The sequence below is a fragment of the Aegilops tauschii genome, chromosome 2 (assembly GCF_002575655.3).
Source record: "Aegilops tauschii subsp. strangulata cultivar AL8/78 chromosome 2, Aet v6.0, whole genome shotgun sequence".
NCBI classification, from domain to species: Eukaryota; Viridiplantae; Streptophyta; class Magnoliopsida; order Poales; family Poaceae; genus Aegilops; species Aegilops tauschii.
This window is the reverse complement of record NC_053036.3, coordinates 458,456,027-458,482,538: the sequence shown is the minus strand read 5'-3', so window position 1 is coordinate 458,482,538 and position 26,512 is coordinate 458,456,027. Positions and strand designations below refer to the sequence as shown.

General features: G+C 41.4%; 4 non-coding genes and 2 pseudogenes across 4 annotated transcripts; all 6 read right to left on the bottom strand.

The window, feature by feature from the left end:
- Positions 1-235: 235 nt before the first annotated feature.
- LOC120975097 (small nucleolar RNA R16) lies at positions 236-319 on the bottom strand. Its single transcript, XR_005770935.1, has one exon. It is a non-coding gene; the product is annotated as a small nucleolar RNA R16 (small nucleolar RNA).
- A 49-nt stretch (positions 320-368) lies between these two features.
- On the bottom strand, positions 369-455 carry LOC120975098 (small nucleolar RNA R16). The gene has a single exon (XR_005770936.1). It is a non-coding gene; the product is annotated as a small nucleolar RNA R16 (small nucleolar RNA).
- Positions 456-2,199: 1,744 nt separating this feature from the next.
- LOC120975086 (small nucleolar RNA R66) lies at positions 2,200-2,270 on the bottom strand. The gene has a single exon (XR_005770924.1). It is a non-coding gene; the product is annotated as a small nucleolar RNA R66 (small nucleolar RNA).
- A 276-nt stretch (positions 2,271-2,546) lies between these two features.
- On the bottom strand, positions 2,547-2,643 carry LOC120975067 (small nucleolar RNA SNORD96 family; annotated as a pseudogene).
- A 626-nt stretch (positions 2,644-3,269) lies between these two features.
- Positions 3,270-3,393, bottom strand: LOC120975031 (small nucleolar RNA SNORD14). Its single transcript, XR_005770878.1, has one exon. It is a non-coding gene; the product is annotated as a small nucleolar RNA SNORD14 (small nucleolar RNA).
- Positions 3,394-3,927: 534 nt separating this feature from the next.
- On the bottom strand, positions 3,928-24,910 carry LOC109758083 (heat shock 70 kDa protein 4-like; annotated as a pseudogene).
- Positions 24,911-26,512: the final 1,602 nt, after the last annotated feature.

Here is a 26,512-nt window from a genome sequence, read left to right as displayed (position 1 = left end):
TAGCTCATCGCGTAGCAAGGGCAAAATGGCGCTGAACAGATGAGATAACGTGTCGAGATCTTCAACACTAAAAGAAGGGTATGGAAATGACTTGTTGAAGTGCTCTGGGTACCAAGTCCTTTTACATACTGCCATTAATCAAAAGAAATCCACGGAAAGAGATGGGCATAAATACCGCAGTACACCAAAATTGTGCAGACAAGATAACTTGATAAAAAGTAGTTTGAAGCTGATGGGTGGCATCAGATAATAAGCCGAGTTTTGTAAACATATCGAAGGTTCAGTGTTTACCATATAATATTTCACATCATTTGCAAGGTCTGATAAATTTGTACGGGAAAAAAGAAAGACAAATAGAGCACTTTATGCAAGGCATCAGATAATAAGCGGAGATTATTGGTACACACATGGAATTTACCATTGAGGGTGTAGTTCTCTGATCAACACTTGCCAGCAGAAAAGTAAAATAATTCTAAATTTTGATAACAATATATGAGAAAAAAAAATCTCGGTTAGACCATTTGACTCCAGAGCAATGGCAAACACCGCAAAGGGTTTGCAAGTAAACCAGCTCACTATTCGCGCTCGCTGCGTCCCCCTCAGATCCAAGTCCAGTAAAAAAGTTGACTCCCAACTAAGAGGGATAATAGGAACTAAGTGCAAATATGAGAAAAGGCAGAGGAAAATAAGTAATTGAAAATGTAATGTCTGAGAAGATTGGAGAAGATAGATAATGTTTTCCCTTGGATGCCAACCACAAGGCTAGCTCGGATGATGCAGACATATTTGTCCATGAGGCCAAAACAGAGACCAGATAGCTAAAAAAACACAAACGAATAACAAAATCAGATGTGTTGTTGATTCAGATCTCTCTGGGTGATAATACAGATCTCATCAATGTATGAGTCAGGCCACTACTTCTCAACATCACAAGTCATCAACGGGATCCATGAGCGACAATCTCCAATCCGTAGGAAAGAAAAATCAAATGGAAACCTTATGCCTCAGTTCAGGCCTACAGTTCTTTGACATTGAGAATTTCATAACAGATGGTTGAGCTGTCAGACAATGCTTTATAGGCAAATGCATCTCCTTCAGACCACAGCGATGTTCGCTGCTCGGAGCCAGTGGCGGAGCCAGGGGTATTCCATGGAATACCAATGATTTTGGGGCACAAAAAATTATATATACATATATATTACGTATATAGACTGAAACAGCCAAAGCCCACTTGACACATGTCCAGGTCCAGCCCGCACAACAACTCAAGGCCTCAAACTGGCCGACTCCAGTCCAGTACGCATCATCTATTCTCCCCTGCTCCCCACGACCTGGTGGCGGCGGCGCGGCAAGCAAGCAAGTCCGCAAACTGCCACTCCGGGTCACTGCCCTCCGCAGTTCTGCTCTAGGCGTCCGCCATTGCAGAAGCTCCACGAGATCCATCCGCCCAGGTAAATTTATCCTCTGATTTAGAACGGAATAGAAAGGTCAAGAATCAGCCATAGTAATAGTATAATTCTGGCATTATGTTGATGGTTCATGAATCCTTTCCATCTGCCGACTATTAAAATAAAAATCATGATCAAGTAATCATTTAGAAATTTTCAGACATATCAACTATGCAAACAACTTTAAGAGCAGGAGATTTTACTGTTATAAGAATATATTTTCCAGCAAGCTTACTTCATGCAATGCAGATGTGTATTGTTCTATTTTCAAAAGAAAAAAAACCCAAGAAATTATTTATTGGCAAGACCAAAACTCCAAAAGTGCTATTGAATGTGACCACTTGGAGCTTTGCTGGATAGTTCATTGCCAGGCTTTGTACGTGTGTGCATCAGCTACTGATTGCAACTTTGATGAAATTCTAGAACGTATCTGATTTTTTTCTTATGTTCTTGTAATGTAAGAATTTGCATCATTTCGGACATTTGTGTTTGTTTTCTATTGCATTTCCAAAAAAAATTGGATATCACTGCCAGTTTCTATTGAATTACAAAAACAAATTTGCAATGAATACCCAGAAGCAAATTCCTGGCTCCGCCACTGCTCGGAGCCCAATGCATATCATCATCCATGACACCAGAAGACACAAGCAAACAACAGTCGAGCAAAAGTTAAGAAAGAGGATCATGGAACGACAGAATGTTTGAATGATTGAATCGGTAGACCAGGAACAATAGAAGATCAAATCAGTAGGCCGTAGGGATTATGCTTATGATTTTCATCAAGGAAGAAAACTCAGGTCTCAAAGATGTGTCATCACTCGACTCACAGAAGTGAACTGCAGAGAAAACTACGACTTGTAAACCATCAAACATTTATGATAAGAATAGCATGAACAATTTTAGAGAAATGGTATTCGCTGCACCTTACAATAAGCCCTGGTGGAAATGGAACTCGAGATCCACATAAAGTGTTGCCCATTGGAAAATTCAAGCCCTGGTGGAAATTTCGTCATAAAATTCGATCTCTAAAATTTCAACATAGATCAAATCAGCACCACATAAACACAAAAGTTAAATTTTGGAGGAAATCTGGTAGGTGGACATCAGAATTGTAGACTTTCACAGGATGGCACACAGAGAGCACCAATCAGTCCCCAAAGATGGTGTGTTTTGTTCGTGATTTTCATCGCTGTCCAGCCAAATTCTAGACAATACACATAAGAAAATATACATAATAAACAATAGAAGCAAGAGCAGAAAGAAGAGCGGACGAGATATCTAAAGAATTTTGAAAGTATTCGGAAAAATCACATACTCAAGAATAGAAGATGCAAAAACAACTATCAAAAGCAATTTGGTCTCGGAATTGCAGAATGAAAGATGGTATGATTAGTAGGTTTTTCATCACCGGACAAACATAAACAGAAATAACACAAATATCCAGGTCTACAATACAAAACTTAGATTTATTACAGAATTGCAGATTTGGCAGCGGCACACAGAACACACAATCAGTCCCGAAAGATGTGTGTTTTGTTCATGTTTCATCATCCAACCAAGTAACCAAACAATATCGAGGGAGGACTGCTACACACACGATGGATTGTGCCCGATTTGTGGACGACAAGATATCAGTTGGGTTCACGTGGGCCGCAACCATCGATCAACAGGTCGTCTGAGAATCGTCCAGCATACTGTCGTGTGCACAGTAATTTCGTGAGGAAAAACATAGCAACAACAGCTTCAAGAACAAAAAGAAAGGGCAGACAATAAACAACGAAAGACAGAAGAGGAAAGACACTAAACAGTGAGCTCATATATGCCCTCAGACATCCCAAGTAAGGATCTAACAACATTAGCTCTCACAAGCCTGGCAGGGCGAAAGCAAATATGCGGCAACTGCAAATGTTTTTCACAAACAAGCATAAATTAGTCATCACCGGGCATGCATTACCACCCACTAAATTAACACAATAGAAATGAAGTCCCAGATCAAACAAATCATCAATCTCAAAAGAGATGACCTACCATTTGATTTGTTGAGCTTGAATTGCCATCAGAACAAAAAGGAAATGAAGGCAATCCAAATAAAAAAGGCAAGTTAATGTGCTAAAACAACTGGCTGGCAGGCAATTGCTTTATGGTTCATCCTCGAAAATACTAAGTAGATTGCCACAAGCAGGGCATATGGAAATAACAAGCCAGTTTCCATTTTTGACCAGCTTATTAGGCGCATAGAAAAAACGGAATGATTAACATACTCCCACGCAAAGAAAAGGATAGTGAACTGCCCAAAAGCACCAGATGACTTAGAATATTATATTACTTAGACGTGACATGACCCATAATCCACTGATGTTCCACGAATGTTTAACTCGCACGGCATAACCCCCGACCACTCGGACCAAAACAATAACCACCACAACTAGTCTCAGATAACGACACAACATAATAACTAAGCAGCAGGCTTCGCCGCCTCTGCCACAGAACATGACCCGTTTAGTCGACCTCCTCGATCTTGGGGCCAGCACCGCCAGATGCAGCTGGGGTGTCGTCATCCATTCCGCCCTCCATGTCGGCGCCAGTACCCTGGTACATCTTGGCGATGATGGGGTTGCACAGGGCCTCCAGCTCCTTCATCTTGTCCTCAAACTCATCCGCCTCAGCGAGCTGGTTCATGTCCAGCCACTGGATGGCAGCGTCAATGTCCTCCTCGATCTTCTTCTTGTCATCCGCCGGCAGCTTGGAGGCGATCTTATCGTCCTTGATGGTGTTGCGCATGTTGTACGAGTAGTTCTCCAGGGCATTCTTGGACTCCACCTTCTTCTTGTGCTCCTCATCCTATGACTTGTACTTCTCAGCCTCCTGGACAATCTTCTCAATCTCCTCCTTGCCCAGCCTGCCCTTGTTTCTCCAATTACTTAATGCTTTGCCTGATCATCCTCTCAAGAAAAATGAAATACTTGACATCTTTTATAATGGACTAACCGATGCTTCCAGAGACCACCTAGATAGTTGTGCTGGTTGTGTTTTTAGGGAAAGAACTGTTGATGAAGCTGAAATTCTATTGAATAATATGCTGACGAATGAAAACAATTGGACACTCCCTGAACCAACTCCTAAGCCAACTCCGAAGAAAAGGGGTATTCTATTTCTCAGTCCTGAAGATATGCAGGAGGCAAAGAAATCTATGAAAGAAAAAGGTATTAAAGCTGAAGATGTCAAGAATTTACCTCCTGTTGAAGAAATGCATGGCCTTAATTTACCACCTATCGAAGAAATACATGGCCTTGATAACCCGACACAGGTAGTAAAGGTAAATTCTCTCTATAGATATGATAAAGCTGAAATCCCGCTTGCTAAGTTTGCTAGCCAATGCTTAGATGAGTTTGATAATTTTATGGTTAAGCAAGAAGATTTCAATGCTTATTTTGGTAGACAATTAAAACGCAATGCTTATATGATTGAACACTTGAATGATTATATGTCTAGAGTTAAAGGTGAACTTAAACTCATTAGTAAACATGCTTCCATGGTTACCACTCAAGTAGAACAAGTACTTAAAGCTCAGAATGACTTGCTCAATGAATTAAATAATAAGAAGAATGATAATGCTGTTAGAGTTGTGACTAGAGGGGGTAGAATGACTCAGGAACCTTTGTATCCTGAGGGCCACCCTAAGAGAATTGAGCAAGATTCTTAGAGAACTAATGTTGATACACCTAGTCCTTCTAAGAGGAAGAAAAAGAAAATGATAGGACTTTGCATGCTTCTAGCGAACCTATTGTTGACACACCTGAGAATCCCAATGATATTTCTATTTCTGATGCTGAAACACAATCTGGTAATGAACATGAACCTAGTGATAATGTTAATGATGATGTTCATGTTGATGTTCAACCTAGTAATAACAATGATGTAGAAATTGAAACTGCTGTTGATCTTGATAACCCACAATCAAAGAATCAACGTTATGATAAGAGAGACTTAGTTGCTAGGAAGCACGGTAAAGAAAGAGAACCATGGGTTCAGAAACCCATGCCTTTTCCTCCCAAACCATCCAAGAAAAAGAATGATGAGGATTTTGAGCGCTTTGCTGAAATGATTAGACCTATCTTTTTGCGTATGCGTTTTACTGATATGATTAAAATGAATCCTTATGCCAAGTATATGAAAGAAATTGTTACTAATAAGAGAAAGATACCGGAAGCTGAAATTTCCACCATGCTTGCTAATTATACTTTTAAGGGTGGAATACCTAAGAAACTAGGAGACCCAGGAGTACCAACTATACCATGCTCCATTAAAATAAACTATGTTAGAACTGCTTTATGTGATCTTGGAGCCGGTGTTAGTGTTATGCCTGTAACATCCCAAATTTTCAATTTGGAATGTTATACATAGATCATCATTGCATAGCATATTTTATTTGCATTTTGGGCAAATCCTCGATAAATCCTAAGCAACTCAAGGACCCTCGGAGAGAGTTGGGGATTTTCCCGATTTATCATATTTGATTTTCATCAAATAATTGAAACGAGGATTTTGGTTTTAATTATTTTCTCTCCGGAAAAATATTTCACATTTAAAATAAATGAGAGGAGAAAATATGACTTCTCCAAAACAATTGAAATATTGGAGGAAACATATTAAAATCATATATTGGATTTTATTCGGATTTTATTTGCAATTTTAATTGCATTAAAAAAATTGCACGTTTTCAAAACTGCGTTTTTGTGTCAAAAAATGTTCACCTTGTTCTAATTATTTTAATTAGACGGGGAAAATTTGTTTTATTATTTTTGGATTTTTATTTATTTTTCTGTGATTTTTTTTAGATTCGGCGGAATAATTTAAAAAAAAAATAAAAAAAATCGCGCCCGACCGGGCCGAGGCCCAGCCGAGCCGGTCGGCCCAGCCCCGCCGTCTCCCTCGTGCGCACGCGAGCGCCGCCGCGCCCGAGTCCGAGGCGAGCACGCCATCGCCGCCGCCTTGCCCCCTCCTCCAAGCAGCCCCCCTCATATATACCCCCGCCGCCGCCCCCTCCCTCACCCCCGAGCCCCGCCCAAGCCGCCGCCGCCGGAACCCGCCGCGCCGCCGCCCGAGCTCGCCGCCCGCTCGCCGTTCGCCGCCGCCCCTCGCCACCCCGCGCCCCGCCCGAGCCCCGCCGCCCCAAGCCGCCCTCGCCGAACCCCGCCGGAGCCCGCCGACCCGCCGGAGCCCCGTCCCGACGAGGTACCGATCCGACGCCGTTGCCGGTTTTCTAAAAAAAAAACCATTCATTTTTTCTCTAAACCCTAGATCGGTTTATTTTTCTTCGGTTTTATTATTTAGTGAACGTTCACCGACCCGTTCGTTTTAACGAACGTGTTCGTCGGATTTTCGCGGTTAACGAACGTCCGTTCTTTAATCGTTCGTCAGTTTTCTTTTTCGTCAGATTTTTGCGCGATTATTCCAGATCTCGATTTCTGATCGGATCTTCGTTTTTGTTTAACTTTTCGCTCGTTTATCGGAATCAGACGATTCAAGCGCCTAGAGTTTCGTCTCGAAATTCTCTTTCCGTTTAACCTACTCAACCAAGTTTTTGCTACTGTAAAATTTGACCTAGATCCAGATTAGTAAACGAAGCCTGTTTCTTTCGCCGTTTGACTTTCGTTGCTTAGTTCAATTTGATTCTTTTTGCTAACCGGAGTTCTTAAGTTGAACCTTCTGGTTGTATCTTTTATTCGAGTTTTACCTGTGCATTAGATGAGTACTTATTGTTTTCTTGTTTGTTTGCGATAGAGTATCCGGAGTGCGCCGCTTGTTACTTCGAATCTCTAGGTTTCGCGGATCATCAGCAAGGCAAGTAACACTTTGATCATACTCTTCCATACCCAGTTTTTATTTGCATTAGATCACTCCTCAAACATTGCATGGTTAGGATCTAATTAAACTGTGGGTATTGGGAAGTAGTTGAGGTAGTACCTATTACCTGTTTTATTTATCAAACCCTTGGGAGTTACTTCTACGTTGCTTTTATTGCCATGCTATGCTCGTAGACGTGGATTGGGATTGAGAGATATTCATGACAGATGTGAGATTGTTAATAATGGTTTACTTAAGGTGACAACTAAAACTCACATCTGGGTGGATTGAGGCACCTGGGGAACCCAGTGTTGTCTGTTTTTATAAGGACCGCCACCCAGGCTCAAAGGGATCATAAGATTATTCATGCTAGAAACTTCCGTGTGCAGCCACAAGCTATTATGGGCTCTAGCATAGTTGAGTAGGTTACATGATCTCTTGAAGAGGTGGGCTAGCAGATGTAGGGGAAAGTAGGTGTAACTGTCCATCCGGAGTAAAGGGTGATTGTTTCTGAAAGACTGTGTCTCGGTCATCCGTTTCTCAAACATCATGTAGTGCGAGAATCAAGCGGAGGCGATCGAGTCTTGTGGGGAAAAGTGCGCAAACCTCTGCAGAGTGTACAAACTAATCATGGTTAGCCGTGTCCCCGGTTATGGACAACTTGAGTATCTAGTACCTGGATTATCATGTGAATCTCATCACCATGTTACTTTAATTAATTTTGTTGGGTTAATGATGACACTTAATTGGGATTGAGTTGGAGGTACCTTCTCAATGTTTAACAACCACCAAGATAGTTAAATAAAAATTTATTCCTTTGCAGTAGGGAAAAATTGGCTTTTCGCAAAACTGTAACCATAGAGCTTTCCACCGGCCATATATGCATGTAGTATAGCATTATTATGTTCATTATTCTCTATGTGTTACTTTGCCAGCATATTCCATGTGCTGACCCGTTTCGGGCTGCAACGTTTCATGTTGCAGACTTTTCAGACGACGAGTAAGGTGCCTTAGGTCGTGGTCTTATACTCAGTGATGCCGTTGGAGTTGATGGACTCACTTATCTTCCAAGCCTTCCGCTGTTATCGTATTTAGATGGCCTTAAGCCATATTTATCATACTTATTCTCTTTTGAGATATTCGTTGTAATAAGTGTGTGATTGCTACTCTGTTATAAATCCTCCATTTGTACTGTGCGTGTCATCATTACTGATCCAGGGATGACACTGGTGCACAGCAGCACAGACTATTTGAGGTCTGGTCGCTACAATGCCTCTCTCTTTATATCGTAGACTTGATTTGAATAAGTTGGCACCTACTGAAATATCTTTGCAAATGGCTGATAAATCAACTGCTATACCTGTCGGTATTTGTGAGGACGTGCCTGTTGTAGTTGCAAATGTTACTATTTTAACGGACTTTGTTATTCTTGATATTCCCGAGGACGATAGTATGTCTATTATTCTTGGAAGACCCTTTTTGAATACTGTAGGGGCTGTTATTGATTGCAACAAAGGCAAGTCACTTTTCATGTTAATGGTAATGAGCATACGGTACACTTTCCGAGGAAACAACCTCAAGTCCACAGTATCAATTTTATTGGAAAAATTTCAACTATTACTATTGGAGGTTTTGAATTTCCTCTTCCTATTGTCAAAAAGAGATATGATATTCTTATTATTGGGGACGTGCATATCCCTGTTGAGGTAACATAGTGTTATTCAAAATTTCTCTGGTTCCATGTTATTCAAAATGAGTTTGTTAACAAGACTTGATCAACCTTGTTAGTGGATTCCTTTTGATGAACATGAGATGGATGAAGTTAGAAAGCACAACCTTCTGTACCTTCCTTTTACTTTCTGTTATTTAGATTAAATAAAGCAAAAAAATAGTATATTCTGTCTGTTTTCTGAATTATCCGTGCAATAAAAAATACCCCGAAAATAAAAGTTCTCCAAATGCCCCGAAAATGAAATATGATTTTTTCTGGAATATTTGAGAATATCTGGCACTGAGAACACATCAGGGGGAGCAAGCACCTGGCCACGAGGGTCCAGGGCGCGCCCACCCCCTGGGCGCGCCCCCTGCCTCGTGGGCCCATGGTGGCTCCCCTCCACTTATTCCAGTGATAACCCACAAGTATAGGGGATCGCAACAGTTTTCGAGGGTAGAGTATTCAACCCAAATTTATAGATTCGACACAAGGGGAGCCAAAAATATTCTCAAGTATTAGCAGTTGAGTTGTCAATTCAACCACACCTGGATAACTTAATATTTGCAGCAAAGTATTTAGTAGCAAAGTAATATGGAAGTAACGGTAACGATAACAAAAGTAATATTTTTGGGTTTTGTAGTGATTGTAACAGTAGCAACGGAAAAGTAAATAAGCGAAGAACAATATGTGAAAAGCTCGTAGGCATTGGATCGGTGATGGAGAATTATGCCGGATGCGGTTCATCATGTAACAGTCATAACATAGGGTGACACAGAACTAGCTCCAATTCATCAATGTAATGTAGGCATGTATTCCGAATATAGTCATACGTGCTTATGGAAAAGAACTTGCATGACATCTTTTGTCCTACCCTCCCGTGGCAGCGGGATCCTAACGGAAACTAAGGGATATTAAGGCCTCCTTTTAATAGAGTACCGGACCAAAGCATTAACACATAGTGAATACATGAACTCCTCAAACTACGGTCATCACCGGGAGTGGTACCGATTATTGTCACTTCGGGGTTGCCGGATCATAACACATAGTAGGTGACTATAGACTTGCAAGATAGGATCAAGAACTCACATATATTCATGAAAACATAATAGGTTCAGATCTGAAATCATGGCACTCGGGCCCTAGTGACAAGCATTAAGCATAGCAAAGTCATAGCAACATCAATCTCAGAACATAGTGGATACTAGGGATCAAACCCTAACAAAACTAACTCAATTACATGATAGATCTCATCCAACCCATCACCGTCCAGCAAGCCTACGATGGAATTACTCACGCACGGCGGTGATCATCATGAAATTGGTGATGGGGATGGTTGCTGATGACGACGGCGACGAATCCCACTCTCCGGAGCCCCGAACGGACTCCAGATCAGCCCTCCCGAGAGGTATTAGGGCTTGGCGGCGGCTCCGTATCGTAAAACACGATGAATCCTTCTCTCTGATTTTTTCTCCCCGAAAGTGAATATATGGAGTTGGAGTTGAGGTCGGTGGAGCGTCAGGGGGCCCATGAGGCAGGGCGGCGCGCCCAGGGGGGCAGGCGCGCCCCCACCCTCGTGGACAGGGTGTGGGCCCCCTGACGTGGATTTTTCTTCCAGTATTTTTAATATTTTCCAAAAATATGTTCCGTGGAGTTTCAGGTCATTCCGAGGACTTTTGTTTCTGCACATAAATAACACCATGGCAATTCTGCTGAAAACAGCGTCAGTCCGGGTTAGTTCCATTCAAATCATGCAAGTTAGAGTCCAAAACAAGGGCAAAAGTGTTTGGAAAAGTAGATACGACGGAGACGTATCAACTCCCCCAAGCTTAAACCTTTGCTTGTCCTCAAGCAATTCAGTTGATAAACTGAAAGTGATAAAGAAAAATTTTACAAACTCTGTTTGCTCTTGTTGTTGTAAATATGTAAAGCCAGCATTCAAGTTTTCAGCAAAGATTATAACTAACCACATTCACAATAACTCTTAGATTTCATGTTTAAACATATCAATGGCATAATTAACTAGCGAGCAATAATAATAAATCTCGGACGACAACACTTCCTCAAAACAATCATGATATGATATAACAAGATGGTATCTCGCTAGCCCTTTCTGAGACCGCAAAACATAAATGCAGAGCACCTTTAAAGATCAAGGACTCACTAGACATTGTAATTCATGGTAAAAGAGATCCAGTCATAGTCATACCCAATATAAATTAATAGTAATGGATGCAAATGACAGCAGCGCTCTCCAGCTAGTGCTTTTTAATAAGAGGGTGATGACTCAACATGAAAGTAAATAGATAGGCCCTTCACAGAGGGAAGCAGGGATTTGTAGAGGTGCCAGAGCTCGGTTTTGAAATAGAGATAAATAATATTTTGAGCGGCATACTTTCATTGTCAACATAACAACCAAGAGATGGCGATGTCTTCCATGCTACACACATTATAGGCGGTTCCCAAACAGAATGGTAAAGTTTATACTCCCCCTCCACCAACAAGCATCAATCCATGGCTTGCTCGAAACAATGAGTGCCTCCAACTAGCAACAGGCCCGGGGGAGTTTTGTTTGCAATTAATTTGATTTGATTTGCATAAAGCATGGGACTGGGCATCCCGGTGACCAGCCATTTTCTCGTGAATGGGGAGCGGAGTCCACTCCTCTTGAGAATAACCCGCCTAGCATGGAAGATACGGACAGTCCTAGTTGATACATGAGCTATTCGAGCATACAAAACATAATTTCATTTGAAGGTTTGGAGTTTGGAACATACAAATTTACTTGGAACGCCAGGTAGATACCGCATATAGGAAGGTATAGTGGACTCATATGGAATAACTCTGGGGTTTAAGGGATTGGATGCACAAGCAGTATTCCCGCTTAGTACAAGTGAAGGCTAGCAAAAGACTGGGAAGCGACCAACTAGAGAGCGACAACAGTCATGAACATGCATTAAAATTAATAGACATTGAGTACGAGCATGAGTAGGATATAATCCACCATGAACATAAATATCGTGAAGGCTATGTTGATTTGTTTTCAACTACATGTGGGAACATGTGCCAAGTCGAGTCACTTAAATCATTCAAAGGAGGATACCACCCCACTATACCACATCACAACCATTTTAATAGCATGTTGGCACGCAAGGTAAACCATTATAACTCATAGCTAATCAAGCATGACACAAGCAACTATAATCTCTAATTGTCATTGCAAACATGTTTATTCATAATAGGCTGAATCAGGAACGATGAACTAATCATATTTACAAAAACAAGAGAGGTCGAGTTCATACTAGCTTTTCTCATCTCAGTCAGTCCATCATATATCGTCATAATTGCCTTTCACTTGCACGACCGAACGATGTGAATAATAATAAGAGTGCACGTGCATTGGACTAAGCTGGAATCTGCGAGCATTCAATAAACAGGAGAAGACAAGGCAATATGGGCTCTTGGTTAAATCAACAATAATGCATATAAGAGCCACCTCAACAATTTAATTATGGTCTTCTCCTATCGACCCACAACGAAAAGAAAAGAAATAAAAACTATTTACATGGGAAAGCTCCCAACAAGCAAAAGAAGAACAAGAAATCTTTTTGGGTTTTCTTTTTTTAATTATTACTACTACAGCAAGAAAGTAAACTAGCTTAAAGCTACTACTAACTTTTTTTGTTTTTCTTAAGGTTTATTAAACACACAAGAAGAAAGCAGGAAAAAGAAAATAAACTAGCATGGATATTACAGTGAAAAGGTATGAGCACCGACATCTAGCAATGAGTGTGTGTGAACATGAATGTAATGTCGGTGGGAAATACGTACTCCCCCAAGCTTAGGCTTTTGGCCCAAGTTGGTTTATTGCCACGGATGGCCTGGCGGATATCCATAGTTGTAGCTGGGGTCGTACTGAGATGCAGAGGCTATTGCCTCCTGAGCTGCAGCATGACGGCGAGCTGCCTCCGCCCTCCTCTCGTACTCATCTGCCTCCTCTCTGGTAATAAAATGTCTTCCTCTGAAAAATTTCTGAAATTTTTAGTAACTTCAAAATAAAAGTGAACCAAGCTCAACAAAATTGATAGCAACTACTCCTACAACTGCCTAGAGCCTATATTATGCATTAGAACTACTTGGAACCATATAAATTTGACATGCAAGCTCAAGAACATGGTCACCTAGGTAGCACAAATTTTGCAATGAATAAGGCACTAGAACAAAAACTAATTGGACCAATGGAGGAGTCACATACCAATGAACAATCCCCCAAAGCAGTTTTGTGAGAGGTGCTTCGAGCAAGGAGATCGAAAATCGCAGCAAAATGAGCTAGAACTCGTGCTTGAGCTGGATGGTGATTTTTTTGGGAGGAAGAAGAAGTGTGTGGGTGCAGGAATAAGTGGAGGGGAGCCACCATGGGCCCACGAGGCAGGGGGCGCGCCCTGTAGGGGTGGGCGCGCCCTGGACCCTCGTGGCCAGGTGTTTGCTCCCCTGCTGTGTTCTTAGTGCCAGATATTCTCAAATATTCCAGAAAAATCATATTAAATTGGCAGGGCATTTGGAGAACTTTTATTTTCGGGGTATTTTTATATTGCAGAGATAAATCAGAAAACAGACAAAAAAAAAAATACTATTTTTGCTTTATTTCAACTAAATAACAGAAAGTAGAGAGAGGGTACAGAAGGTTGTGCCTTCTAGTTTCATCCATCTCATGCTCATCAAAAGGAATCCACTAACAAGGTTGACCAGGTCTTGTTAACAAACTCATTCCGAATAACACGGAACCGGAGAAATTTCGAATAACACTATGTTACCTCAACGGGGATATGCACATCCCCAATAATAAGAATATCATATTTCTTCTTGACAGTAGGGAGAGGAAATTCAAAACCTCCAAAAATAATCGATGGAATTTTTCCAATAGAGTTGATACTATGAACTTGAGGTTGTTTCCTCGGAAAATGTATCGTATGCTCATTACCATTAACATGAAAAGTGACATTGCCTTTGTTGAAATCAATAACAGCCCCTGCAGTATTCAAAAAGGGTCTTCCAAGAATAATAGACATACTATCGTCCTCGGGAATATCAAGAATAACAAAGTCCGTTAAAATAGTAACGTTTGCAACCACAACAGGGACATCCTCACAAATACCGACAGGTATAGCAGTTGATTTATCAGCCATTTGCAAAGATATTTCAGTAGGTGTCAACTTATTCAAATCAAGTCTACGATATAAAGAGAGAGGCATAACACTAACACCGGCTCCCAGATCACATAAAGCAGTTTTAACATAATTTCTTTTAATGGAGCATGGTATAGTAGGTACTCCTGGATCTCCAAGTTTCTTTGGTATTCCACCTTTAAAAGTATAATTAGCAAGCATGGTGGAAATTTTAGCTTCCGGTATCTTTCTTTTATTTGTAACAATTTCTTTCATGTACTTAGCATAAGGATTCATTTTGAGCATATCAGTTAATCGCATACGCAAGAAGATAGGTCTAATCATTTCAGCAAAGCACTCAAAATCCTCATCATCCTTTTTCTTGGATGGTTTGGGAGGAAAAGGCATGGGTTTCTGAACCCATGGTTCTCTTTCTTTACCATGTTTCCTAGCAACAAAGTCTCTTTTATCATAACGTTGATTCTTTGATTGTGGGTTATCAAGATCAACAGCAGGTTCAATTTCTACATCATTATCATTGCTAGGTTGAGCATCATCATGAACATCATCATTAACATTTTCATTAGGTTCATGTTCATTACCAGATTGTGTTTCAGCATCAGAAATAGAAATATCATTTGGATTCTCAGGTGGTTCAGCAATAGGTTCACTAGAAGCATGCAAAGTCCTATCGTTTTTTTCTTCTTTTTAGAAGGACTAGGTGCATCTAAATTATTTCTCTGAGAATCTTGCTCAATTCTCTTAGGATGGCCTTCAAGATACAAAGGTTCCTGAGTCATTTTACCAGTTCTAGTAGCCACTCTAACAGCATAATCATTATTCTTACTATTCAATTCATTGAGCAAATCATTTTGAGCCTTAAGTACTTGTTCTACTTGAGTGGTAACCATAGAAGCATGTTTGCTAATGAGTTTAAGTTCACCTTTAACTCTAGACATATGATCACCCAAGTGTTCAAGCGTATCGGAATTGTATTTCAATTGTCTATCAAAATAAGCATTAAAATCTTCTTGCTTAACCATAAAGTTATCAAACTCATCCAAACATTGGCTAGCAAACTTAGTAGGAGGGATTTCAGCTTTATCATATCTATAGAGAGAATTTACCTTTACTACGTGTGTCGGGTTATCAAGACCATGAATTTCTTCAATAGGTGATGAATTAAGATCATATGTTTCTTCAACAGGCGGTAAATTTAGACCATTATTTCTTCAATAGGAGGTAGATTCTTAACATCTTCAGCTTTAATACCCTTTTCTTTCATAGATTTCTTTGCCTCTTGCATATCTTCAGGACTGAGAAATAGAACACCTCTTTTCTTCGGAGTTGGTTTAGGAATATGCTCAGGAATTGGCTCAGGAAGTGTCCAATTATTTTCATTAGTCAACATATTATTCAATAGAATTTCAGCTTCATCCGGTGTTCTTTCCCTAAAAACAAAACCAGCACGACTATCCAGGTAATCTCTGGAAGCATCGGTTAGTCCATTATAAAAGATATCAAGTATTTCATTTTTCTTAAGAGGATGATCAGGCAAAGCATTAAGTAATTGGAGAAGCCTCCCCAAGCTTGTGGGAGACTCTCTTCTTCAGTTTGCACAAAGTTGTATATATCCCTTAAAGCAGCTTGTTTCTTATGAGCAGGGAAATATTTAGCAGAGAAATAATAAATCATATCCTGGGGACTACGCACACAACCAGGATCAAGAGAATTAAACCATATCTTAGCATCACCCTTTAATGAGAACGGAAATATTTTAAGGATATAAAGGTAGCGAGATTTCTCATCATTAGTGAACATGGTGGCTATATCATTTAATTTAGTAAGATGTGCCACAACGGTTTCAGATTCATAGCCATGAAAAGGATCATATTCAACCAAAGTAATTATATCAGGATCAACAGAGAATTCATAATCCTTATCAGTAACACAGATAGGTGAAGTAGCAAAAGCAGGGTCAGGTTTCATTCTAGCATTAAGAGATTGCTGCTTCCATTTAGCTAATAACTTCTTAAGATCATATCTATCTTTGCAAGCAAAAATAGCTTTAGCGATTTCTTCATCCATAACATATATATAGCCCTCAGGCACAACATGAAATTCATATTTATTAGGGGGAGAGTCTTCATCATCACTTTCATCAATATTATCAGTTTCAATAATTTCATTCTCTCTAGCCCTAGCAAGTTGTTCATCAAGAAATTTACCAAGTGGCACAGTAGTATCAAGCATAGAAGTAGTTTCATCATAAGTATCATGCATAGCAGAAGTGGCATCATCAATAACATGCGATATATCAGAATGAATAGCAGAAGCAGGTTTAGGTGTCGCAAGCTTACTCAAAACAGAAGGTGAATCAAGTGCAGAGCTAGATGGCAGTTCCTTACCTCCCCTCGTAGTTGAGGGATAAATTTTTGTTTTCGCGTCTTTCAAGTTCTTCATAGTGACCAGCAGATATAAATCCCAAGTGACTCAAAGAATAGAGCTATGCTCCCCGGCAACGGCGCCAGAAAATAGTCTTGATAACCCACAAGTATAGGGGATCGCAACAGTTTTCGAGGGTAGAGTATTCAACCCAAATTTATTGATTCGACACAAGGGGAGCCAAAGAATATTCTCAAGTATTAGCAGTTGAGTTGCAATTCAACCACACCTGGATAACTTAATATCTACAACAAAGTATTTAGTAGCAAAGTAATATGGAGTAACGGTAACGATAGCAAAAGTAATATTTTTGGGTTTTGTAGTGATTGTAATAGTAGCAACGGAAAAGTAAATAAGCGAAGAACAATACGTGAAAAGCTCGTAGGCATTGGATCGGTGATGGAGAATTATGCCGGATGCGGTTCATCATGTAACAGTCATAACATAGGGTGACACAGAACTAGCTCCAATTCATCAATGTAATGTAGGCATGTATTCCGAATATAGTCATACGTGCTTATGGAAAAGAACTTGCATGACATCTTTTGTCCTACCCTCCCGTGGCAGTGGGATCCTAACGGAAACTAAGGGATATTAAGGCCTCCTTTTAATAGAGTACCGGACCAAAGCATTAACACATAGTGAATACATGAACTCCTTAAACTACGGTCATCACCGGGAGTGGTCCCGATTATTGTCACTTCGGGGTTGCCGGATCATAACACATAGTAGGTGACTATAGACTTGCAAGATAGGATCAAGAACTCACATATATTCATGAAAACATAATAGGTTCAGATCTGAAATCATGGCACTCGGGCCCTAGTGACAAGCATTAAGCATAGCAAAGTCATAGCAACATCAATCTCAGAACATAGTGGATACTAGGGATCAAACCCTAACAAATCTAACTCGATTACATGATAGATCTCATCCAACCCATCACCGTCCAGCAAGCCTATGATGAAATTACTCACACACAGCGGTGAGCATCATGAAATTGGTGATGGAGGATGGTTGATGATGATGACGGCGACGAATCCCCCTCTCCGGAGCCCCGAACGGACTCCAGATCAGCCCTCCCGAGAGGTTTTAGGGCTTGGCGGCGGCTCCGTATCGTAAAACGCGATGAATCCTTCTCTCTGATTTTTTTCTCCCCGAAAGTGAATATATGGAGTTGGAGTTGAGGTCGGTGGAGCGTCAGGGGGCCCACGAGGCAGGGGGCGCGCCCCCACCCTCGTGGACAGGGTGTGGGCCCCCTGACGTGGACTTTTCTTCCAGTATTTTTAATATTTTCCAAAAATATGTTCCGTGGAGTTTCAGGTCATTCCGAGAACTTTTGTTTCTGCACATAAATAACACCATGGCAATTCTGCTGAAAACAGCGTCAGTCCGGGTTAGTTCCATTCAAATCATGCAAGTTAGAGTCCAAAACAAGGGCAAAAGTGTTTGGAAAAGTAGATACGACGGAGACATATCATCCAGCCACCACACACTCCTTCCTCGCAAAAAAATCACCAACCAGCTCAAGCACGAGTTCTTGCTTATTTTGCTGCGATTTTTGATCTCCTTGCTCAAAGCTCCACTCACAAAACTGCTTTGGGGGATTGTTCTTCGGTATGTGACTCTTCCAATGGTCCAATTAGTTTTTGTTCTAGTGCTTTATTCATTGCAAATTTTTGATGCCTAGGTGACCCTGTTCTTGAGCTTGCATGACAAATTTATATGGTCCCAAGTAGTTCTGATGCATGATATAGTCTCTAGGCACTTAAGGGAGTAGTTGCTATCAACTTTGTTGAGTTTGGTTCACTTTTATTTTGAGTTACTAAAAATTTCAGAAATTTTCAGGAATAGATGAAGAGATTTTTGAGGGGCTCTTCGAGCCGAAGCTCGAGGGATAAGCAAAGTGAAGAGGATAAGAGGCCCAAATATAATCTCCCTCGTACCATAGAGGTTCGGCCGTGTGAATGGCCTTGTGATGAGTTCTTAACAGCAGCCGGGATTCATGATGATTTTTATTCTTTGGTTGAGAATGCGGGCCTCACCGACTTCCTCCGCGACCAGCGCGAATAGTATCTCTTAATCACTAATATTTTCGTGCAAAATTTTCATTTCCATGCTAGGAGATCACCACCTTCAGTGGAATTTATTTATATGATGAGCATAAGGAGATGTCCCTTTTTGATTTCTGCCGGGTCTGTAAGATACCCTTTACAGGCAGCATAGAAGAACCACATCGTAGTGATGTGGAAGGATTTATTGATATGATTGCCGTAGGGGAAACTAGGAAAGTTTCAGATGCAAGAATCACTAGCATACATTTTCCGGTTCTGCGTTACTTTGCGATATTTGCTAGTAGATGTTTAATTGGTCGCGGAAACTGTGGAAACCTTAGTGCCCCTGATATTGTTATTTTGGGCCATGCCTTGTTTCGTGATAACTCTTTTCGCCTAGGCGCTATCGTTGCCAAACGGTTAAGTCTTAACCACACGAAGGGTCCCATCTTGGGAGGTATCTTCGCCTCACGCCTCGCTGCACACTTTAACATACCTATTAGGCATTATGAGAAAGAAGAAAAGTTGCTGCCTCCTGTTTTTCTAGACTATAAGAGTATGGTAGCACATGATTTTATCGTTAAGAATAAGGAAAAGACGCTTAAGTACAAACTGATTTTTGATAAAATTCGCCCTGAGATTATTACTTTGCCTGCTCCTTCTTTGTTTGACCTATCTACAGGCAAGTACCTTGTTTAGCCGGAGGCATTTCATGCCTACCGGAACCCCACACCAGCTACAGAGTCAGAGCCGGAACCACAATTTGATCCTTCACGACAGTCTGTTTACCAGTGGGATCCGGAGGAGATTGCCAGCCAGTGGCAACCCGAGGCTCCTTCTCAGTACGACCCCAACTATAACTTTGGATATCCGCCAGGCCAGCCGTGGGCCTAGACCAACTTAGGCCAAAAGCCTAAGATTGGGGGAGTACGTATTTCTCACCGACATTACATTCATGCTCACACACTCATGCTAGTTGTCGGTGCTCATACTTTTTCATTGTAATATCCATGCTAGTTTATTTTCTTTTTCTCGCTTTCTTCTTGTGTGTTTGATAAACCTTAAGAAAAACAAAAAAAATTAGTTGTAGCTTTTAGCTAGTTTACTTTCCATGCTTGTAGTAGTAGTAATTAAAATAAAACCCAAAAAGATTTCCTGTTCTTCTTTTGCTTATTGGGAGCTTTCCCGTGTAAATAGTTTTATTTCTTTTCTTTTCTTTGGGGGAAAATGTTGAAGTGGCTCTTATATACATTATTGTTGATTTAACCAAGAGCCCACATTGCCTTGTCTTCTCGTGTTTATTGAATGCTTGGAGATTCCAGCTTAGTCCAAAGGACGTGCACTATTATTATCATTGTTCAGTCATGCAAGTGAAAGGCAATTATGACGATATATGATGGACTAATTGAGATGAGAGAAGCTGGTATGAACTCAACCTCTCTTGTTTTTGTAAATATTAGTTCATCGTTCCTGATTCAGCCTATTATGAATAAACATATTTGCAATGAAAATTAGAGATTATAGTTGCTTATGCCATGCTTAATTAGCTAGGAGTTTATAATGGTTTACCTTGCATGCCAACATGCTATTAAAATGGTTGTGATGTGGTATAGTAGGGTGGTATCCTCCTTTGAATGATTCAAGTGGCTTGACTTGGCACATGTTCGCGCATGTAGTTGAAACAAAATCAACATAGCCTCCACGATCTTTATGTTCATGGTGGATTATATCCTACTCATGCTTGCACTCAATGTTTATTAATTTTAATGCATGTTCATGACTGTTGTCGCTCTCTAGTTGGTCGCTCCCCAGTCCCTTTCTAGCCTTCACTTGTACTAAGCGGGAATACTGCTTGTGCATCCAATCCCTTAAACCCCAAAGTTATTCCATATGAGTCCACCATACCTTCCTATATGCGGTATCTACCTGCCGTTCCAAGAAAATTTGTATGTGCCAAACTCTAAACCTTCAAATGAAATTCTGTTTTGTATGCTCGAATAGCTCATGTATCAACTAGGGCTCTATGTATCTTCCATGCTGGGCGGGTTATTCTCAAGAGGAGTGGACTCCGCTCCTCATTCATGAGAAAATGGCTGGTCACCGGGATGCCCAGTCCCATGCTTTAAGCAAATCAAATCAAAATAATTGCAAACAAAACTCCCCCAGGACTGCTGTTAGTTGGAGGCACCCGTTGTTTCGGACAAGCCATGGATTGATGTTTGTTGGTGGAGGGGGAGTATAAACTTTACCATTCTGTTTGGAAACCGCCTATAATGTGTGTAGCATGGAAGATATCGAGATCTCTCGGTTGTTATGTTGACAATGAAAGTATGCCGCTCAAAATATTATTCATCTCTATTTCAAAAACCGAGCTCTGGCACCTCTGCAAATCCTTGCTTCCCTCTGCGAAGGGCCTATCTATTTACGTTTATGTTGAGTCATCACCCTCTTATTAAAAAGCACCAGCTGGAGAGAACCGCTGTCATTTGCATCCATTACTATTAATTTATATTGAGTATGACTATGACTGGATCCCTTTTACCATGAATTACAATGTTTAGTCAGTCCTTGATCTTCAAAGATGCTCTGCATTTATGTTTTGCGGTCTCAGAAAGGGCTAGCGAGATACCATCTTGTTATATCGTATCATGATTGTTTTGAGAAAGTGTTGTCATCCGAGATTTATTATTATTGCTCGCTAGTTGATTATGCCATTGATATGAGTAAACATGAGACCTAAATGTTATTGTGAATATGGTTAGTTCATAATCTTTGCTGAAAACTTGAATGTTGGCTTTACATATTTACAACAACAAGAGCAAACAGAGTTTGTAAAAGTTTTTCTTTATCACTTTCAGTTTATCAACTGAATTGCTTGAGGACAAGCAAAAGTTTAAGCTTGGGGGAGTTGATACGTCTCCGTCGTATCTACTTTTCCAAACACTTTTGCCCTTGTTTTGGACTCTAACTTGCATGATTTGAATGGAACTAACCCGGACTGACGCTGTTTTCAGCAGAATTGCCATGGTGTTATTTTTGTGCAGAAATAAAAGTTCTCGGAATGACCTGAAACTTCACAGGGATTATTTTTGGAAATAATAAAAAATACTGCTGAAAGAATCAAGGCCAGGGGGCCCACACCCTGTCCACGAGGATGGGGGGCGCGCCCCCCTGCCTCGTGGGCCCCCTGGAGCTCCACCGACCTCAACTCCAACTCTATATATTCACGTTCAGGGAGAAAAAAATCAGAGAGACGGATTCATCACATTTTACGATACGGAGCCGCCGCCAAGCCCTAATCTCTCTCGGGAGGGCTGATCTAGAGTTCGTTTGGGGCTCCGGAGAGGGGAATCCGTCGCCATCGTCATCATCAACCATCCTCCATCACCAATTTCATGATGCTCACCGCCGTGCGTGAGTAATTCCATCGTAGGCTTGCTGGACGGTGAAGGGTTGGATGAGATTTACCATGTAATCGAGTTAGATTTGTTAGGGTTTGATCCCTAGTATCCACTATGTTCTGAGATTGATGTTGCTATGACTTTGCTATGCTTAATGCTTGTCACTAGGGCCCGAGTGCCATGATTTCAGATCTGAACCTATTATGTTTTCACGAATATATGTGAGTTCTTGATCCTATCTTGCAAGTCTATAGTCACCTACTATGTGTTATGATCCGGCAACCCCGAAGTGACAATAATCGGGACCACTCCCGGTGATGACCGTAGTTTGAGGAGTTCATGTATTCACTATGTGTTAATGCTTTGGTCCGGTACTCTATTAAAAATAGGCCTTAATATCCCTTAGTTTCCAATAGGACCCCGCTGCCATGGGAGGGTAGGACAAAAGATGTCATGCAAGTTCTTTTCCATAAGCACGTATGACTATATTCGGAATACATGCCTACATTAAATTGATGAATTGGAGCTAGTTCTGTGTCACCCTATGTTATAAATATTACATGAGGAATCGCATCCGGCTTAATCATTCATCACCGATCCAATGCCTACGAGCTTTTCACATATTGTTCTTCGCTTATTTACTTTTCCGTTGCTACTGTTACAATCACTACAAAACTATCACCGTTACTTTTGCCACTATTACCATTACTTCCATACTACTTTGCTACTAAATACTTTGCTGAAGATATTAAGTTATCTAGGTGTGGTTGAATTGACAACTCAACTGCTAATACTTGGGAATATTCTTTGGCTCCCCTTGTGTCGAATCAATAAATTTGGGTTGAATACTCTACCCTCGAAAACTGTTGCGATCCCCTATACTTGTGGGTTATCACACACACATCTTGTTAAGTTGAATCGTTTCTGTTGCGTTCGCTAATCGAAAATAGTTTGTCCGAGTGAACCGTATGCCCTATATCACACACACCTTGATCTGACTAATCGTTTATGTTGCACTCCCTAATAGCAAACGGTTCATTGGAGCGACCTGCATGCCGTATATTGCACACACATTGATATGGCTGCCCGTTTCTGTTGTTCTGCCTCATCGCAAACAGTTCGAACGGGTTAACTGTGTGGCCTGAATCGCACACGCAACTAAAATCTGAACCGTGTTTGATGCATCCTCCATCGCAAACGTTTTGCATCATTTCTGATGATTTTCATACAACACCGTTTGCGATTATTGCATCAGACACAGTTTCTCGAAGGGTCTCTGATCATAGTGTTGCGTTAGCAGCATCCTGCAGTAGTGATAGCTGTGAATATCCCTCTTGATCGGCTCAATGCCACAAACCACTTGGGGGCTTCCCGCTCATTGAGCATAGCTGTGAATATCCCTCTTGGTCCGGCTTATACGCCATGGTTACAAAGCACTTGAGGGCTTCCTGTTCAAACATAGGTGTACTCACCAAAGAGAACATAGCATTACTACCCTCGTGAACTGGTTTGGAACACCAGGTGTATTCACCAAAACTTTCCGGGTTCTCCTGCTTTGTAGAATCTGCCACTCGGCCCGGGTAATCCCGGAATGACAAGACGAACTTTTGACAGTCAATCTTACATAGACCCTGAACTTGTCAACGTTAAAATGGCGGTCATGTGAGGCTAGGTTCACAAAGTGTAAAAGGTTAACTCAGTGGCTTGGCGGCCCATGAAAGCCTCGGAGCTTTAGGCTTGGCGGCCTATGAAAGCCTTGTTTTCTTGATTTGATTCTTTTTTGAACATTTTTGGGTTCATCTTGGTACCATATTGACATCTGGATTAAAACAATTCAGGCCATGTAGCCTCAATCCTTACAACCCATATTTGAGTATATCCGTGGTTTCTGATAACCCGGCGTGGCTTTGGATGATAAGTCGCTAGTATATGATGATATTGAATACTTGAAAGTATTGTATTCTAAGTTTTGGGATATCACCCTTACTGCATTGGTACAGTAAGCCGACAGTTTTATCAAATATCACAGGTATGATATTTTTTGATTATGTCCAGTTATGATTAAACCGGCCCTGGTTATGAACTGTTTTAGACACCAGTGGTTTTATATGGGGTATTATGACCCGTCCTGCGGTAAACCGCCGGGGCACTTGTGATCTACTTGTGTGCAGGGTAATGATAAATCTCATCTGCATAAATCGACGTTATCATAAGCATAAAGGGGTAGCTTTTCAAATGGCGGATCAAACAGTGTTGCGCAAAAAAACGTCCACGATGGCACGACAGATCAAAGTTTCGCTAGTCTATTACATGGCTCAGCGAGCCAAAAGATCAAGTGTTTTCAGAGGATCAAATATATGAACCGCCCAGCGGATCAATCTTCTTGGCTTTGACGGTTCGAAGCTTCTGGATCATCCTTTTCTGGTTCTCTGTCCTCTTTCGTCGTCTGGAAATTTGGTGATGACCAATTGATGTCACACAAGGCTTGGAATTCAGCTTCATCATCTATAAGTTCGGACGGTTCAACTTCAGGGGCGAAAGTATGCTTACGGATTGGGGGGATTAGATCCATCACTTTATAAGCCTGCATGGGCATCTTCTGATTTTCCATGTCATAAGCCGGTTGGTATCTTGAAAGATCCGTTTCATTTGCAATCAGGCTGACCAGGGGATGTATCTCCTTCACGCAAGCAAAAAAGTCTTTCTTATCAAAGGGAGTGCCATATTCTTTTAAGCTTGGATACCCAGTAGCTATCTCGGCCGGGTCTAGCTCTACTAGCCATGCCTTGGCCCGGCTTAAAGCGGTCACGGCACCAGCTCTTGCAGATGACCGCTTCATCTCTTCAATCCTAGCAGGCAGAACAGAAAGTTTTTTCAAGACATCACTCAAGAGAGTAGGTGCTTGATTAGTCGGAGAAATCGTAGCCAGTGCGCGCTGAGTTCCAGTATATAGCTTCAACAAGTGTATAAACAGCTTTGAGCTTCACAAGCATCTCTTGGCTAAGATTGCTGCTCCTGGGACCTGAGTAATAATTATGGATTGGTTAGAGGCGGTTTGTACCATCAAGAAAGAGAGTCAATTTTGATGCTAGCACGGCTACTCACCAAAGATAGCAGAAACCATCTAGGATACACGGTGTTTTAAACCGGTAAGCTCAGTGGTCACCTCTTGAAGATCAGCTTCCGCTTTTTCAGCCCGCTGTGTAAGAGAAGTTTTCTCTTCAACCCAGGCGGTTCTTTCAGCATCAAAATTGCTCTTCAGTTTTTCCATTTCAGCCACAGTAAATTGGAACTTTGAGTCGGCTTTCCGGGTCTCAGATTCCTGATTCTCCAGCCGGGTCTTTGCATCAGCCAATTGTGATTGAAGTTGAGCAGTGGCGTCCTGTACAAGCACAGATTTGTCACCACATTCATATCCGGGTTACAGGAATATAAGTCCCAAGCCTTTTGCAAGCAACAACACTTGGCACTTGGGGGCTAATGTGTCACGCCCAAGATGTGACCCTATCCTAAAGGAACTCGACGGTCCCACCAAGGATAGAAGCGCATCTTGAAGACGCTTTTGCAAGGTGGATATCATTACATCAACATTACATAATATTTGGGGATACATACAAGGCATACAAATGCCGCAAGAATACATCAATATATCATACATGAGATCAACATCCGACTACGGATGAAACACAAACAGAAGCTCAACGACATCCACCCTGCTAGCCTAGGCTGCCGACCTGAAACCTATCCCCTGATCGAAGAAGAAGCAGAAGAAGAACTCCAAAACAGGTAAGCATCGCTCTCGCGTCATGATCATCGCATAACCTGTACCTGCAACTGGTGTTGTAGTAATCTGTGAGCCACGAGGACTCAGCAATCCCATTACCATGGGTATCAAGACTAGCAAAGCTTAATGGGTATGGAAAGGATAAGGTGGTGAGGTTGCAGCAGCGACTAAGCATGTATGGTGGCTAACTTACGCAAATAAGAGCGAGAAGAGAAGCAAAGGAACGGTCGTGAAACTAGCAATGATCAAGAAGTGATCCTGAACTCCTACTTACGTCAAACATAACCCAGAAACCGTGTTCACTTCACGGACTCCACCGAGAAGAGACCATCACGGCTACACACACGGTTGATGCGTTTTAATTAAGGTCAAGTGTCAAGTTCATTACAATCGGATATTAACAAATTCCCATCTGCCACATAACCGCGAGCACGGCTTTCGAAAGATAATACCCTGCAGGGGTGTCCCAACTTAGCCCATTATAAGCTCTCACGGTCAACGAAGGATATTCCTTCTCCCAGGAAGACCCGATCAGTCTCGGAATCCCGGTTACAAGACATTTCGACAATGGTAAAACAAGACCAGCAAAGCCGCCCGAATGTGCCCACAAATCCTGATAGGAGCTGCACATATCTCGTTCTCAGGGCACACCGGATT